Genomic DNA, 17,911 nt, shown 5'->3' with positions numbered 1-17,911 from the left:
AACTGAAATTATAACAAGCATATTTTCTGACCACGAGGCTTTGAAAGTAGAATTCAACTGCAAAAAGGAAGTAATGAAACCCACAGAAATGTGGATATTAAACAACACATTTCTAACAAAAGACTGGGTCAAACAAGAAATAAAAACAGAGATCAAAAAATCTATACAGACAAACAAGAATGACAACACAACATATCAAAATTTCTGGGATGCAGCCAAAACAGTAATAAGAGGAAAGTTTATGTGATTACAGGTTTATATCAAGAAACAAGAGAGATCCCAAGTAAACAACCTAACATCACATATTAAAGAACTAGAAAAAGAAGAACAAAGACAACCCAAAATTAGACAAAAAAAAAAAGAAAATAGCAAAAATTAGAGCAGAAATAAATGAAATTGAGAACAAAATCTATAGAAAAAATTAATACAACAAATAGCTGGTTCTTTGAAAAGCTCAATAAAATTGATAAACCATTGGCTAGACTCACTAAGGGAAAAAAAGAAAGGATTCATATAAATAAAATCTGAAATGAAAGAGGAGAAATTACCAGACATCATAAATATACAAAGATTATAGTAGAATACTATAAAAGATTATATGCCATCAAATCCAACAATCTAAAAGAATTTGATAAATTCTTAAAACTAAACTAAACTGAGTCACAAAGAAATAGAAAACCTATGTAGACCCATAAGCAGCGAGGAAATAGAAACAACTATCAAAAACCTCCCCAAATATAAAAGTCCAGGACCAGATGGCTACACTAGCAAATTCTACCAAATATTCAAGAAAGATTTGGTTGCTATCCTTCTCAAAGTCTTACAAGAAACAGAAGAAGCAATACTTTCTAACATATTTTATGAGGCCAACATAACCCTCATACCAAAACCTGGCAAGAACAATACAAAAAAAGAAAACTATAGACCAATATCTCATGAATACAGATGCAAAAATCCTGAACAAAATATTAGCAAATTAAATACAACACATTAAAAAATAATGCAGCACAATCAAGTGGGATTCATTTGTGCTCAGGAGCATAAGGATAGTTAAACATACATAAATTAATTAATATAATACACCATATACAAAACAAAGAACAAAAATCATACTGAAGTGTAGAAAAGAAAGACCCCTTTTTTCTGGCCTTGAGGCCAGTCTCTCAGACTGTGGCCTTGGGCTAGCTTTGGAAGCTTGAGGGTGTATAGATAAACATTGTAAGAAAGCTTGTTTGTTTTGTTTTATTGCTATGCTTTCTCCCCTTCCCATTCCTCAATTAGTGTGTAATTCCACCTATAAGACCTAACTCCAAAATGCAGTCCAGGCCGCATTGATTTGAAGGGCTTTGGCCTCAGTGTGGTCCGCATGCACAGGTAGCTAATAAAGGCTCCCTAATAATCTAACTTGGTTTTGTGATTGTGTGGCAAGACGTCTGTTTCTTGCTGTTCCATTATAGCAATATGATCCTATCAATAGATGTAAAGAAGGCATTCAATAAGATACAACATTCCTTTAGGTTTAAAATACTCAATAAATTAGGTATGGAAGGAGAGTATATCAACAAAATAAAGCCATATACGGTAGTACCTTGAGATACAAACAAACCAACATATGAATTTTTTAAGATTTGAGCTGTGACTCAGTCTATATTTTTGTTCGAGATCTGAGCAAAATTCCGAGATATGAGTCCTGATTTAGGAAGCTGCCACTAGTTGGTGCATTGGCGCACAGGTCCAGTATCGGCAATTTGATATACGAGTTGACTGACTTACAAGCTCGATTACAGAATGAATTAAATTTGTATCTCAAGGTACCACTGTATAACAAACCATCAGCTAATATCATACTAAATGGTGAAAAAAATGAAGGCTTTTTCTCTAAAAATCAGGAACAATATAAAGATGTCCACTCTCATTACTCTTATTCAACATAGTTCTCAAAGTTTTAGCCAGAACAATGAGGCAAGAGAAAGAAATAAAAGGCATTCATATCAAAAGAAGAAGAAGTAAAAAAAAAGAAGTAAAGGTTTCATTTTTTTGCAGATGATATAATCCTATATATAGAAAACCCGAAAGACTACACAGAAGACTATTAGAAACAATAAACCAATACAGTAAAGTCACAGGGTACAAAATTACTATAGAAAAATCTATTGCTTTCTTATATGCCAATAATGAAATTTCAGAAAATCAACTTAAAAAACAATTCCTTTTACAATTGCAACAAAAAAATAAATAAAATACCTAGGAATAAACTTAACCAAGGATGTGAAGGACCTATATACTAAACACTACAAAATGTTATTGAAAGAAATTAAAAAGGACACAATGAAATGGAAAAATATTCATGTTCATGGACTGGAAGAATCAACATAGTTAAAGTGGCATTCTCACCCAAAGCAACATATAAATTTAATGTAATCCCCATCAAAATCCCAATGACAGTTTTTAAAGAAATAGAACAAAAGTCACCAGGTTTGTATGGAATCATAAATAAAAAACAAATGGCTTGACCAGGCAGTGGCACAGTGGATAGAGCATTGGACTGGGATGTGGAGGACCCAGGCTCAAAACCCTAAGGTCTCCAGCTTGAATGCAGGCTCATCTGGTTTGAGCAAGGCTCACCATTTTGAGCACAAGCTTGCTGGCTTGAGCAATGGGTCACTCTGTCTGCTGTATCCCCCTGGTCAAGGCACATGTGAGAAAGCAATCAATGAACAACTAAAGTGCCGCAAAAAAGAACTGATGCTTCTCATCTCTCTCCCTTCCTGTCTGTCTGTCCCTCTCTCTGCCTCTCTCTGTCCCTATAAAAACAAAAAAACAAATAGCCGAAGCAATACTGAGAAAGAGTATAGCTGGAGGTTTCACAACACTTGACTTCAAATTATACAGAGCCATGGTAATCAAAACAGCATTGTATTGGCAGAAAAAAAGACATACAGACCAATGCAACAGAATAGAGAGCCCAGCAATATAACCACATGTATCAATAAATGAACAGATAATCTTCAACAAAGGAGCCAAAACACACAATGGAGAAAAAAAGCCTCTTTAATAAATGGTGCTAGAAGAATTGGAAAGCCATATGTAAAAAAATAAGACTTGACTGCAGTCTGTCCCCCTGCATAGAAATTAATTCAAAATGGATCAAAGACCTAAATATAATATCTGAAACAATAAATTACATAGAAGAAAACATCAGTACTAAACTCATGGACCTTGTCCATAGAGAACAATTTATGAATTTGACCCCAAAGGCAAGAGAAGTAAAGGTAAAAATAAATGAATGGGACTATATCAAACAAGAAAGTTTCTGTACAGCAAAAGAAACTGACAGCAAAACAAAAAGGTAGCCAACCAAGTGGGAGATGATGTTACAAGCAACAGCTCCAATAAGGGGTTAATATCTAAAATATATCAAGAACTCACAAAGCTCAGCAATAAACAAGCAAGCAATCCGATTAAAAAATGAGGAGAAGACCTGAACAGACACTTCTCCCAGGAGGACATATAAATGGCCAACAGATATATGAAAAGATGCTCATCTTCATTAGCTATTAGAGAAATGCAAATCAAAACTACAATGAGATACCATCTCACACCTGTTAGATTAGCTATTATCAACAAGACAGGTAATAGCAAGTGTTGGAGAGGTTGTGGAGAAAAAGGAACCCTCATTCACTGCTGGTGGGAATATAAACTAGTATACTGTTATAGAAGAAAGTGTGATAGTTTCTCAAAAAATTAAAAATAGAATTACCATATGACCCAGCAATCCCTCTACTGGGTATCTACCCACAAAACTTGAAAATTTTGGTATGTAAAGGTACATGCAGCCCCATGTTCATTGCAGCATAATATTCACAGTAGCTAAGACACGGAAACAAGCAAAATGTCCCTCAATAGAGGATTAGATAAAGAAGAGTGGTATGTATATACAATGGAACACTATTCAGACATAAGAAAAAATGATATATTGCCATTTATGACAACATGGATGGGCTTTGAGAACATTATACTGAGTGAAATAAGTAAATCAGAAAAACCTAAGAACTATACAATTTCACACATAGGTGGGACATAAAACTGAGACTTATGAACACTGGTTACCATGGGAAGGAGGATATGGGGGGGGGGGGGGTTAAAGGAGAGGGGGTGGGGAGAAAGGAGTAAAGAGAAACAAATATACAGTGACAGAAAATGATTTGACTTTGGGTGATGGGTATACAACCTAATCAACAGTTCAAATGCTAAAGAAATGTTTACCTAAAATTATATACCTTCATTAATCAATGTCATCTCTTTAAATGTATTCTCTTAAGAAATTTTTTTTTAAATACATATGGTGAGCTGATGTTTTTGGGTCAACAGTCATCAACTCACAGTGTTCTGTGTGCTGACATACACCAGTGAATAAGATACACAAAATCCCTTAAGGAGACTTGAATTCTAATTTTATAAAACACAAGCATAAATCCTTCTCTCTTTACTGTCTCACAATGAATATTGGAATGTAATCAGGTAACCATGTTCCAGTTTGAAATTTTATCTGGTGCCACTCAGGAATCTTGACATTGTGAATAGTGATAAATCTCTTTAGACTGGTACTTAGATACATAGGCAAACTAGATGCACTCAATATGGTAACCACCTTTTTAAACTGCTCATAAATCATAGGCCTGATTAAAGTATTTTTTCCACTCACAGTGGGGGGAGGGATAATGGGAAGACTGTTTCCGTTACTGAAGCTCAGGCACATGGACTAGTTTTACAGCCAATGGGAGTGTATAAGTGTGTATGGGTATGTTACCAGGTTGTATACACGTGGGTGGGCACTCAACATTTTGATGTTGTAAGTGGAAATGTACTGGGCACCAGAAGACCTACCACATCTTGGAAAAGTCTCAGACCTTTAGACTTTTCATTTATTTCTTTACAAGAAGATCTCCACTACAGTCATACTTGGTTCTAAAATTATGAATCCATATTTCTGTGCAAAAGCTAAAGCCACAACTTCTGAACTTTATCTACAGTGATCCAGAAAATCACTGTTACAATACAGAATGAAGTAAAAAATGAGGTGAAAAGATCAACAGTCTCAAACTTACCTTTCTTTCCACCACTGAGCTCCTTCCGTTAGTCTGAAGACTAAGGGAATTAATAATAAAGAAGAGGGGGTGTCAGGAAATCTTCAGGACTTTTCTAAAATAAGGGAGAGACTACAAGGTCCCAGGGGGAAGGCAGGGCAAAGAGGAGGGGCAATGAAACCATAGTAAAGATGGAAAAAGTGATATAAAATCACAAACGACTGCTCTTACAGAAGCTTCCTCACCATATTCCTTTCTTATTCTTCATAACAGGCCTTGGGATGAGGATCTACACCCTCTTGCCACTCATTGTGACTCCACAGGACTTTCTCCCAGTGCCACTCCTTGTTCTCCCTACTGTCTTTAGGATGCCATTAATTCTAGTATATGCTCCTCCTTAATATGCTTAATTGAGGAAGAATTTAACTCTCACTATGGATTACTAATTAATTATATTATCAATCCTAACAGGCTGTGCATTTGAACAGTTATTACCTTCACTCACAGGGCTGTTAGAGATGGAAAGGAGTTTAAAAGTATAAAATATTGGAGCCAAGTCTATCTTCTTCCCTCTAGGGCTCATTAGAATGTATACCAGCCACACTGGTGCTGATGTTGTCCACACCAGTCCTCTTGTGCTACATTGCACGAGGAAAGGTGTGTTAAGGTTATTTTTGAAGCAAGAGAGCCTTTCCGGCACCATTAAATGTGCCCTATAGGCTGTCATCTTCTTGATTCATATTTTAGGCTTCCCTGAGAAAAGTAAAACAACAATATTATTGCCCTGGACATAAAAACTTATCTTTAAAACTAAGCAAGTCCAGCCTGACTAGGCAGTGGTACAATGAATAGAGCATCAACCTGGGGGTACTGAGGACCCAGGTTCAAAATCCAAAGGTCGCCAGCTTGAGTATGGACTCATAGACATGACCCCATGTTCACTGGCTTAAAGCCCAGAGTCAGTGGCTTGAGCAAGGGATCACTGGCATGGCTGGTGCCCCGCATCACCCCCACTCTCAGTCAAGGCATGTATGAGAAAGCAATCATGAACAACTAAAGTGACACAACTACAAGCAAGTTGATGCTTCTCATCCCTCTCCCTTCCTCTCTCTCTCTCATAAAAAAAAGAAAAAGAAAACTAAGCAAGTCTGCTATTACTTGATATATATAAATTATATATAAATTTTTTCTTTCTTTTTTTTTTCGGATAAAAGACTTGGTTAAGTAATCTATTCTTATATTGCTTACTACACTCCATGCCAAACTTCTTTATTTCTGAAAACAATCATTAGAGGTAGTTGATGAGCCAAGAACATCAGATTTGTCACTTTTGTATATAAAAAGTAGAGGTTAAATAAAAGAGTAGTTAAAATACAGTATTTAAACTAAATTTCCTGGGGTTTAATCATATATCTGCCACTGTTAGTATACAACCTCAAACAAGTTACTAACCTCTGTTCTTCAATCTGTCTATAAAAACGGAAGTAAAAATGAGTTAGTAAAAGAATAGTGTTTGAGACAATCCCTGACACCTGGTAAGCATTCAATAAATGATAGCTGATGTTAAACTAACATAATCACCACGACCACCATTATCATCACCATCATCACCATCTGGGGTGGATATTTACTATGAGAAAATTAGTCATGCAATTATCAGATCCTTCCTTTACTTTGTGCCCACATAGATACGGTCATCCCTTTGTCCTTGAATTTTTTTTTTTTTTACAGAGACAGAGAGAGAGAGAGTCAGAGAGAGGGATAGATAGGGACAGACAGACAGGAACAGAGAGAGATGAGAAGTATCAATCATCAGTTTCTCCTTGCGACACCTTAGTTGTTCATTGATTGCTTTCTCATATGTGCCTTGACCGTGGGCCTTCAGCAGACCGACTAATCCCTTGCTGAAACCAGCGACCTTGGGTCCAAGCTTGTGAGCTTTGCTCAAACCAGATGAGCCTGTGCTCAAGCTGGCGACCTCGGGGTCTCAAACCTGTGTCCTCCGCATCCCAGTCTGACACTCTATCCACTGCCCCACCGCCTGGTCAGGCGAAAAGTATTTTCTTCTACTTTTACCACAGTTGTTTCAAAGACTACGGAGCTGTTTTCATGAAACTAAATAAATTCAATGAGTCATCTTTGTCTCCATTAAAAAGAGTAAAGTAATATTTTAAGTGGCAGCATGCTGAATAGATGTATAGAGACCTTTTCCCTACCTGAAATATAATATTAAAATACTTCCAAACTATGATTATGTGTTATCAAACATGCAAAAATTTCTAAATATTCTATTTGGGCTTCCATTTTTAGCTCTAATGTCCTTTATATATGAGCTTGTAGTCTTTGATACTATATATCAAAGTGTACTTATTTTAAGGTTTCAAGCAATTGGACCCAGAACAAAAAATTTTGCTAAATTTATGGCCCTTCAACAGTAAACTGTCAGTAACTCACAGTTAACTCGACATGACAATAGCCCTCATAAAAACTATATTTAACAAAGAACTCTAAAAATAAAGCTATTTCAACCAATGCTTTACATCAGAGCTGAAAAAGTTTATAGAAATCATTTGTTTTATTTTTAACTCAGTTACAAAAGATACAGGTACCAAAGGCATACCTCTCATGAAGGTCTAGAAAAATTTAGAAACTCAAACTATTGGTAATGGCCCATAATCTAAACACCTACTATTTTCATCAAAATTTCTGATAGCCTCTTTTCTTAATGTTTATAAATTAAGTAGTAATTATCATCCCAAGGCCATAAACATTTTGTCTGCATCTAGTAATATTATTTTTAAAATTGCCTCCTAGTCCTGCCAGGTGGCTCAGTTGGTTGGAGCATCATCTCAATGCAATAAGGTTGAGGGTTCAATTTCTGGTTGGTCAGGGCAGATGCAGGAGTCAACCAGTGAATGTATGAATAGGTGGAGTGACAGGTCCACATTTCTTTTTCTCTCTCACTCTACAATCAATAAAAAAAATTACCTCCTTACTTTAGATAAGCAAAATCATATCTTCTCAGTTAAGGAGAGGTAATCCTGTCTTTTTCTTTTTGGTGGTGGTGGTGGTAAAAATGCATTTCTTGTCTGTTTACATATTTAGATTATAAAATATGAGGAGATTATAATGAGAAAATAAAAATAATTTGAATAAATTTTGTTTTGTTTTGTTTTTTATTCAATGAGAGGAGGGGAGGCAGGGACATACTCCTGCATGCGCCCCGACCGGGATCCACCCAGCAAGCCCCCTAGGGGGTGATGCTCTACTCATCTGGGCCATTGCTCCATTGCTCAGCAACTGAACTTTTCTTAGAACCTGAGGTGGAGGCTCCATGGAGCCATCCCCAACTCCCAGGGCCAATGCCTGGAACCAATCAAGCCATGGCTGTGGGAGGGGAAAAAAGAGAGGAAAAAAAGAGAGAAAAGTGAGAGGGGGAGGGGTGGAGAAGCAGATGGGTGCTTCTCCTGTGTGCCCTGACCAGGAATCAAACCTGGTACATCCACACCCTGGGCCGATACTCTACCACTAAACCAACTGCTCAGAGCCAAAAATGTTTTTAAACTTGCTACTTTTTAACATTAAAAAGTATAACTATCTTTTCTGCTTCTGCATGGTATATTCTTGTTTCATCTGTCATAGATGAGTTGACAATATAAGTGAGGATTTATTTCTGGGCTCTCTATTCTATTCTATTGATATATATTTCTGTTTTTATGCCAGTACCTTATTGTATTAATTACTGTGTCCTTGAAGTATAGTTTGAAATCAGGGAGCATGATAATACCTCCAACTTTGTTTTTTCTCAAGGTTTCTGTGGTTATTTGTGCTCTTTTGTGGTTTTGTATAAATTTTAGGATTAAAATTTTTAGCTCTGAAAAGAATGCCACTGGTATTTTCATAGGGATTTTTATTGAATCTATATATTGCTTTAGGTAGTAAGGGCATTTTAACAATATTAATCCTTATAATCCATGAGCATGGTATATTCTTCCATTTGTATGTAGCCTCTTCCATTTGTTTTTTCAATGTCCTAGTTTTCAGAGCACAGGCCTTTCAACTCTTAGGTTAAATTTATCCCTAGGTATTTTATGGGCACCTATCTTTGACTTCCTTCATCTTCACATGATAATGTAAATCCAAAGCCTCTATCTATTAACACAAATGCCTCTGAAGCCTATCTCCAGGTAATTTTCAGGAAGCCTAATCTTGAACATAGCTATCAAAAGTCAAGAAAAGCAATATTTATTTATTTTATATTTTTCTGAAGTGAGAAACGGGGAGGCAGACAGACTCCCACATGCACCTGACCAGGATCCACCCAGCCTGCCCACCAGGGGGCAATGTTCTGCTCTATTGGGGTGTTGCTCTGTTGCAGCCAGAACCTTTCTAGCAGCCAATTTTGTGCCTGGGCCAATTTTGCTGCAATAGAGCCTTGGCTGCGGAAGGAGAAGAGAGAGATAGAAAGGAAAGGGAGGAAGAGTGGAGAAGTAGATGGGTGTCTCTCCTATGTGCCCTGGCCAGAAATCAAACCTACATTCCACATGTCAGGCCACTGCTCTACCACTGAGCCAACTGGCCAGGGCAATAAAACCAATATTTATTATTGTTGACTGAAGTCAGTTCCACCAGATACTCTAAAATCCATTCTTGGGTTAAGATAAACCAGTAGTACCTTACCCACTTAGACTGAATTTTAATTTTCACATATTCTCCATTATCCTTCCTAACTCATTCACTTGTATTGAGGGGTATTCCAAGAAACAGCCTTAGAAGAAGTACAGTTTACTATTAGAATATTGGAAAAGTCTTTGTTTACTACATGACAAGAAGCCATGCTGGGGAGAGAGAAGCAGGGCAGAGAATTTGAAGCAAGCAGCTCAATAAATAAAACAGAGTAAATCCAAAATGGCAACACTGCTTGATATAGAAGGATTCATGTCCCGAAAATCAGTCCTTCTAGCTTTCCTGAGAAAACGTGTCCACCCTAAATTTCTTCCTTGTTCTTGAGATGCTACTGGATGGTAACCACCCCCTTTATTGGATTCATTGTTTACCTAGGCTTCAAGTTGTCCTCTGGGTTTCAGACCATCTCAAAGAAGTACCGTGAAGAAATTTTGTCTTTATATATCTCACCCTTTTCTCACCCTCATTTTCTCACAAATTAAAGTAGGTTGCACCTTTAAGTGAAACTGGATCTCCTACCATAATATTATACGCTTATGTCTGACTCAAATCTCAGTGTCTAGAGTCCCAAGGCAAATACCACATTTCCAGAAGTTGTACTGCCCTGTATCTTATGCTTGGAACTTTCCTCAAGCAGTGCCTTTTTCTGTTTTACCACATCCTTACTTCTTCCTGGAGTACCATAATAATCAGAGTGTTTTGGTGAAAATAAAAATGTGTGTGTGTTTGTGTGTGTGTGTATGTGTGTGTGTAAAGTTAACATAGTATTTTTGAGGCTTCTATCTTTAGATAGAAGGGTTGGCCCTTGGCTGGCATCTGGAGACATGGATTTTGTCATGTTTCCTCTGTTAATAAGGCTATTTTGTCCACCCAGGGTACTGTATTTTGCTGTACCAGCTTGCCTAGACTGATTGTACAAAAAAATGTAATTAGTAATGAATACCTAATTTTCTTCTGGAATTTCTGTATTTATGGCTGTCTACGTCAGCAGGCAGTGCCTACAAGACCAGCCCCAAATAGAAATTCTGGACTCTGAGTCTCAAGGATGCTTCTCTGCGCCAAAACATTGTACACATACTGCTGGCTTTTCACTACCAGAGAAAGAGCTATAATCCCCTCTAAGAGGGAAAATTTTGGAAGTCTTCACTGAGATTCCTCCAAACTGCCTGATGTGCCTTTTTCCATTGCTGATCACTGTAATAAAATACAGTCATGAGTATTGCTGACTCTGAGTCCTGGATGTGTTTCTAGTGAATCACCAAACATGTGGATGGGCTCCTGAGATATATATGTGAAAATGTTTAAATAGGCAAAAAAATAGAAAACACTTTATGAACACACACATATATGGCAAATATGCTCAAGGAAATGTGTCAAATATTAATAGTCATTAATAAAGTACAAATTAAAACCATAATAAGCTATCACTACACAGTTATCAAATTGGCTAAAATGTAAAAAACTGACCATACTGGCCCTGGCTGGGTAGCTCAGTTGGTTAGAGCATCCTCCCAATATGCCAAAGTTGCTGGTTTGATCCTCAGTCAGGGCACATACAATAATCAACCAATGAATAAATAAATGGAACAAGTAAATGTGTTTCTCTCTCTCTCTCTAATCAATTAAAACAAATTTTTTTTAAAGACTAGCCCATACCAACTCTTGTCAAGCACTAGCAAGGAACAAGTGAAATTTGAAATTAAAAATGCAATGTCATTTACATTTACACAAAAATAATTTAAATACTTAGGCATAAATCTAACAAAATATGTACCAGCTTTATTTGCAAACAAACTACAAAATTCTAATGAAAGAAATCAAAGAACTAAATAAGTGGAGAGAGATTTTATATTTATTGATAGGAAGACTTAGTGGTGTCAAGATGTCAGTTCTTCCCAACTTGATCTATAGATTCAATGTAATCCCTGGAGATGAAGAGAGAGAACAAGAAAAAGCAGGACATATACATTACCGAAAGGCACAAGGCACTTCTGGTTTGATGAGTATGTTCGCTATCTTCATTGCAGCGATGGTTTCACAGGTATATACATAACACAAAATGTATTAAATTTTACACCTTAAATATATATAATTTATTACATGTCAAAGATATATAAATATAGCTTTTTCAAAATTCTTACATAACTAACCCTTTCAAGCAACAGCACCCATCTGAGGTTGGTGCTATAATATATATGCAATATGATTAATAATAATTTAAATATAGGAAGTAGCCTAACCTGTGGTGGAAAAGTGGATAAAAAAATCAATCTGGAATGCTGAGGTCGCCAGTTCAAAACCCTGTGCTTGCCTGATCAGGGAAAATACAAGAAGCAACTACTATGAGTTGCTGCTCTTCCCTGCCTTCTCTCTCTCTCTCTCTCTTTCTTACTCCTCTCTTTAAAATCAATAAATAAAATCTTTTAAAAAATTAAAATTAAAAAATAAGTAACCTTTGGAAATTTCATCAATAGGTATGATATAACACATCAAGAAAGATTATATCTGAAAATTGGCTCAGATGAAAATAAAAACAATGGTGAGAAAGATTATTAGTGGACACATTACAAATTTCTACTATAGGTTATATAAATTCAAAACAGTACTCTAAATAACAGACCTCAGAGCAAAAATAAGTAAATATTTAAGAACATAACATTTATTTCCTTCAATGGTCTTACATCTAAAAGAAAACTAGGATATTACAGAACCAACTACAAAAACTATAAATACATCTACAGAACAGAATCTGCTCTAATAAGTGGTCGTTTCAAAAAATTGACAAGCAAAGTCCCGAAGATTTGTGATTGCTATTTTGTTTAACTTGGTGATTTCTTATTCAAAACATTAATCACTGTAAATATTTCTAATCAACTGAAAGATTTTATAAATATTTCTGAGCATATCAACATTTGATTATTAATTTCTCTTAACTTAATTCATTAAGGGGACCTGACAATATAGTTTACATTGCTATCTATGAAACTGACTCTGGAATCAAATAAATGTCCCAAAATCATTTTATACATAAAACACAAAAGAAATATAGCACATTCATTGAAATTATAGCAATCTTTGTAAGCACAATATTTTTTTAATTGACAAATTTCAGATGTGTAAAAGAACATGTATCTCTCTATAAATGACCTTAGTTGCTGAGTGCCTGAAACTTGACTGTTAATATCAAGTTTTGGGGGGTTTTTCTCTCAGTCATTTGAGAGTTTTTCTTAGTCAAGTGAGGCCTAGACTCAAGCCAATTCAAAATTGGTTTTTTCTTCCTCCTGGGTGTCTGTCCAGGCATGGGAAGGGGATGAAGTTTCTGAAGTTAAGTTGGTGGTTGACCTCTGCATGATCATCCCCCGACTCCAGCATCCTCTGAGGTGTCTGTCTGTCCACTTGCTTTGCAGCCAACTACTCCAACCCACTTACTCCCTGGCATCCCTGGCATCCTCTAGTCACAACCAAGAAAACTCTTTAGGGACCAATGGGTTCTAAGGAAATCTTGCACTCTTTTGAAAGCAAATATTCTGGTATCTTGATTATATTGGTTCCTGACAATATTGGCAGGCACAGTATTCATGGTCATTTTCCCAGGCCCCAAGAAAGAAGTAAATGAAGTCCTCCAGGCTCTTGTATTCCCAATCATCTCTTTATCTGGTAGGAGTGGAAGGAGGGTGGAGGGATGGGTTTTATTGTCCCGCTGAGATTTCTAGCCTCCAAGAACTTCCAAGACTTACTCTCTTGCTTCCTTTGAAACCTTCTACTCCCACTGCCTTCCCCTGGCACTGAAAGAACCCATCTAATCCATAAGATGTAATTTTTTTTAAAAAGTTATCTCCCTGATGTCAGCTGCAAGCAATTCAACAAACAATACTTGCGACAAAAATGGACACAGTCTGAGTGACTTATACCTTAATCAAAAGGCATTCAGAGCAAGTGCCTGAAGCATTTTGCTTTTAATGTTGAAAACAACTACAAAAAAAAGGGCTAATTGCCTCTATTTTTCTGAAAGTAAAAGCCATTGCCTCTCAGTAAATTCCATAAAAATGTAACTTTACTAGATAAAAATGTAAACACTATTTTTCTCTCCTTGCACATACAGTGTCTCGTACATGGTAACTCCTTTATAAATGATTCATAGAGGAACAGGAGTCTCTTGAAGAAATTCTTCCCGAATAATGTACCATAATGTTCTATTCAGAAGCTAAATAAACAATAATTGATTTTTGATAGTGTCACTATCACATCTAACTATTCTAGTTCGGGGTCATATTAGAGCCAAAAAAATCTTGGTTCTCCAGATTAACCATGTCATCAGGGGTTATGTGTGCTGACGTTTTGTTTAAACCTGTAATCAAAATACAAGACTGGGCAATTCCAAAAGAGCCCCAGTGTTTCCAAAAGAGGTAAAAAGAAGGGAAAATTCTGTTGTGATCCTATAAAATATAAGTCCTTTAAGAGACACTTTTTTTCTTAATTTTACTGCAATGCAAGTTATTTTGCCATGTTACTCACATAGCCAGAAATTACAGGCATCGTGAATTGCAATCAACTGGGTGCCAGATGAGATACTTATGCCCACTTTCCTCCTCACAGTGGCCTTAGAAACTACAATCCTTTCATTAGTGTTTAATTGTCCTGGGAACATCCCGAGTCAATATTTTTATTTCCTATTTTCACCTGCCAGGTGGTGAACAATTTTTTCTCCATTCTCTAAGCATGTAACTAAATTTAACATGGTAGTTATAACAAGACATCCAGGAAGCTTCCCAGGTCAAATAAACTGGAAAACTCAAACAATTTAAAGCTTTTCTAGTTTGAAGAAAGTCTTACAGCCTTGAAGCTCTTTCCCGACCATGCCCAATTTCACTGTGATGCTATTTATTTGAAAAAAATTTCCAAACTTTTCCAAATTATAAGCTAAATTATTCTAATTCTATATTGCGAGAATAAGGTAAAACATTGCACATATTTATTTTGATACACTACTTGTAAAACATCTGTGGTTATCAGTCTCATTTTACTTTAGTTTCCTGAAAACATTAAATGTTGGTGAAATTTTAAATGAAATCCTTTTGAGTTATACAATCCAAAAATTAATTTTCATATAAAAAAATCTCTGAAACTTTAAGTTTGTTTTAACATCTTTAACCCAATTAGACCCAGGAAGAGATATTAAGCTACCATATAAATACTATCTCTTCATAAATTATTTTTATTAATTCAACATGTGGCTCTTTTTATCTTACAATGAAACTTTGTTAACATGATATAAAAAATATACTGGTTTTCATAATGTTTTGCATTTCTTCTCTCTTCTTCTTAAACAAATAGATTTCATAAAATACATGCACAAAAGTGAGCCATCTGCTCCTTTTGTATGAGCTATCAGAGTATCAACCAACAAGCTGTGGACTGGAAATCAACCCCAAAATGTCAGGATTCAGTTGTGGTATCAAGTAAATTGGTTTTCCTTTTAATGCTTTTAAAAATATGGATGATGTAAATGAGTGTGATTTCTCAGCCAGAGTAGTATAGAAGAATTAGAAATAAAAGCTGGTTCAAGGGGAGCCAGAGATTTGGGGAAATGATGCATAAGGATTTCTCCCAGAGTAGATGAGCACAGTGGCAGTGAAGGAGAAAATAGACTGTAACTTGCCAATAGCATAGGAGTTAGAGTCATGGTGGCAAGCAGAACTTCAATTCCCAGGGATATCTAGAACCAAGGGCTTCTATCAGTCTTGAGTTATGACAAGCTCTCTTCAATTGCTTGATTTCATTAGATACAATTCCAGTCCACACCTGTCGTAAGGCATGTCCATGAGTGTGCACCTACAGATGTGTATGTGTGTGTGTACATTTTTCTTAAACTTTCCTCAGTTTCAAGAACAATACCAGACACCTTGTCTAGTCTGACAGGTGGCCATTTATGTATCTGAAAAACCCTTTCAATGCAGTGGAAAGCTGAGCAATAACCCTGATAATGGAATATTTTAGGGCTTTTCAAAAGAGTTTCTGTGTAGTACATTTATAAATGTTATGCATGTATGTAATGAGCAAAATTCATAAAAGAATTTCTCTGCTACTAAGAAAAGTATTTTACTCTCACAATAATTTAGCTAATGATTAAGTACTAAAGATGTCTAACATTATTCTAAATATTCTACTCCTGCAGTCTCTCAATCCTGACAATAGCCTCTAAACTGATCCTATTGTTATCTCCAGAGCACAGAAAGGTGAAGCATTGTGTGCAAGGTCAGCTAGCTAGCAAGTGGCAGAGCCAGCATTCAATCCCAAACAGTCTGGCATTTGATCTAGTTATAGAGGCACTAACATATCAATTTTTAAATGAAGAAACTGAGATGCAATGAGGTTAAATAACTTTTAAATTTCCTCTGCAGCATGTGACAGATGCCATGAATCAAGCCTAGTCTTTCTGATTTCAAAATCCATATTTATAACCACTAAGGAGCTCATAAAACAACTGCAACCATCCAAATACAGGACCACTGTGTAAAATGTTAAAATGACTGTGACCATCAAATAAAACAGAAGCAGAAGTGAACATGTTATAATAATGGTTTGATCCAAATTCTCTGACTGAGGCGGTTCACCCATAGATAGGACCAGTATTTCCACAACACTAATCACAGTAAACCTCCCATCTCGCCCGTAGTTTCTACTGTTAGTACTGGAGATGGCCTTTGTTTTCCTGATCTTTGCAAACCCGCATAGCAGTTTCTCTGCCTCCAGGAGTGGCCACAAGGCTAGCCAGAAGAAAATTCAACCCAGAGACACAAAACTGAATTCAAAACAGAAATTGTCCACAAGGCTGATTCAGAAGTTGTGTCCCCACAGAGCTCTTTGATCCTGAGAGAGGGAGCTTAGTGTCACAAAGGAAGAAAGAGCAGGTCACAGATGAGAAGGACTTTGTTGCTGAGGTCTTCTCCTTCTAGACGAGTATTCTGGATTTCAGAGTAGCTGCTTCCTACTGGGTTTAGATGCACCTGGCCTTTGCCCTTACACAAATGAGTATTAGAATTTTGAACTCAAATATAAAAGCACAGCAGCAGGCCGCAGAGTTGACAGCTCATCAGGCCTGCTGGGAGCCCCAGCCAGTTCATACACCATATGTGCCCTGCTTATCCATCTGGTTTAATGGAAAGAGCCAAACAAAACACTAAAAACAAATGGCAGAGTAGAGTCTTTTGCCCTGGCCTCAAAGTACATACTGACCTCACTTTGCAGAGTTTTTCTATAAATCATTCACATTATAGTTTTATGTAAAGTATAAAAGCCCAAGCTATGTAAAGCTTTAAAAAAGGGAGGAAAAGTTCCAAAATTACAGCTAATCGCCTTATATCAAACCCTCACTTACCAATGTTACTCCAAAAGCAAAACCTGAAGTTCATGGAAACATGTAGTTTAACCACATGTGAATCCAAACTAAAAGCAATCACAAATTTATATGACCACCACAAAAGCCTCTGAATTATTCAATTGTTTCATAGATTGAGGATTGGGCTCGCTTATTTAAGCAAAAGTCAAAATGGTACATTTCAATGTAATACAAATCTATAATCTCTAAAAGGTCATTATTACTCCACATCTTAACTGCTGATCAACTTTAGGTTACTTTCGGAAACTAATATATTGCAATGGCTGACATTTGACATTGAAATATATATATATTTCAGTTTCAACATACCAAACATTAACCTTGGTCTATGTTGTCTTTCAGCCTTAGCACTACTAACATTTGGACCAGATGAGTCTTTGTTGTAGGCCACAGTTCTGTACATTGTTGACATTTAGCTATACATCTGGCTTCCACCCACCAGATACCAGTAGCACTGCCCCCATTTGTGAAAACCCAAGATGTCTCCAGACATTATTAGATGTCCCCAAGGGGCAAGTCAAAATCATGCCTGGTTGAAAGCCATAGACCTATATGATACTGAGACTGTTTTGAATACTGTCAACCCCTTTTTGATAATACCATTCAATAACTGCTATTATCCATACTAATGGTTCAAGACAATGAATAGGCCTGCAATTGAATTATTTAATACAAGTTAATTATTTGTTTTCTAAGATCATAAAAAGGATGTTATCATGGTTTTGCCTTTCTAAATATT

The sequence above is a fragment of the Saccopteryx bilineata genome, chromosome 1 (assembly GCF_036850765.1).
Source record: "Saccopteryx bilineata isolate mSacBil1 chromosome 1, mSacBil1_pri_phased_curated, whole genome shotgun sequence".
Classification (NCBI taxonomy): domain Eukaryota; kingdom Metazoa; phylum Chordata; class Mammalia; order Chiroptera; family Emballonuridae; genus Saccopteryx; species Saccopteryx bilineata.
Note: the sequence above shows the minus strand (reverse complement) of the source record.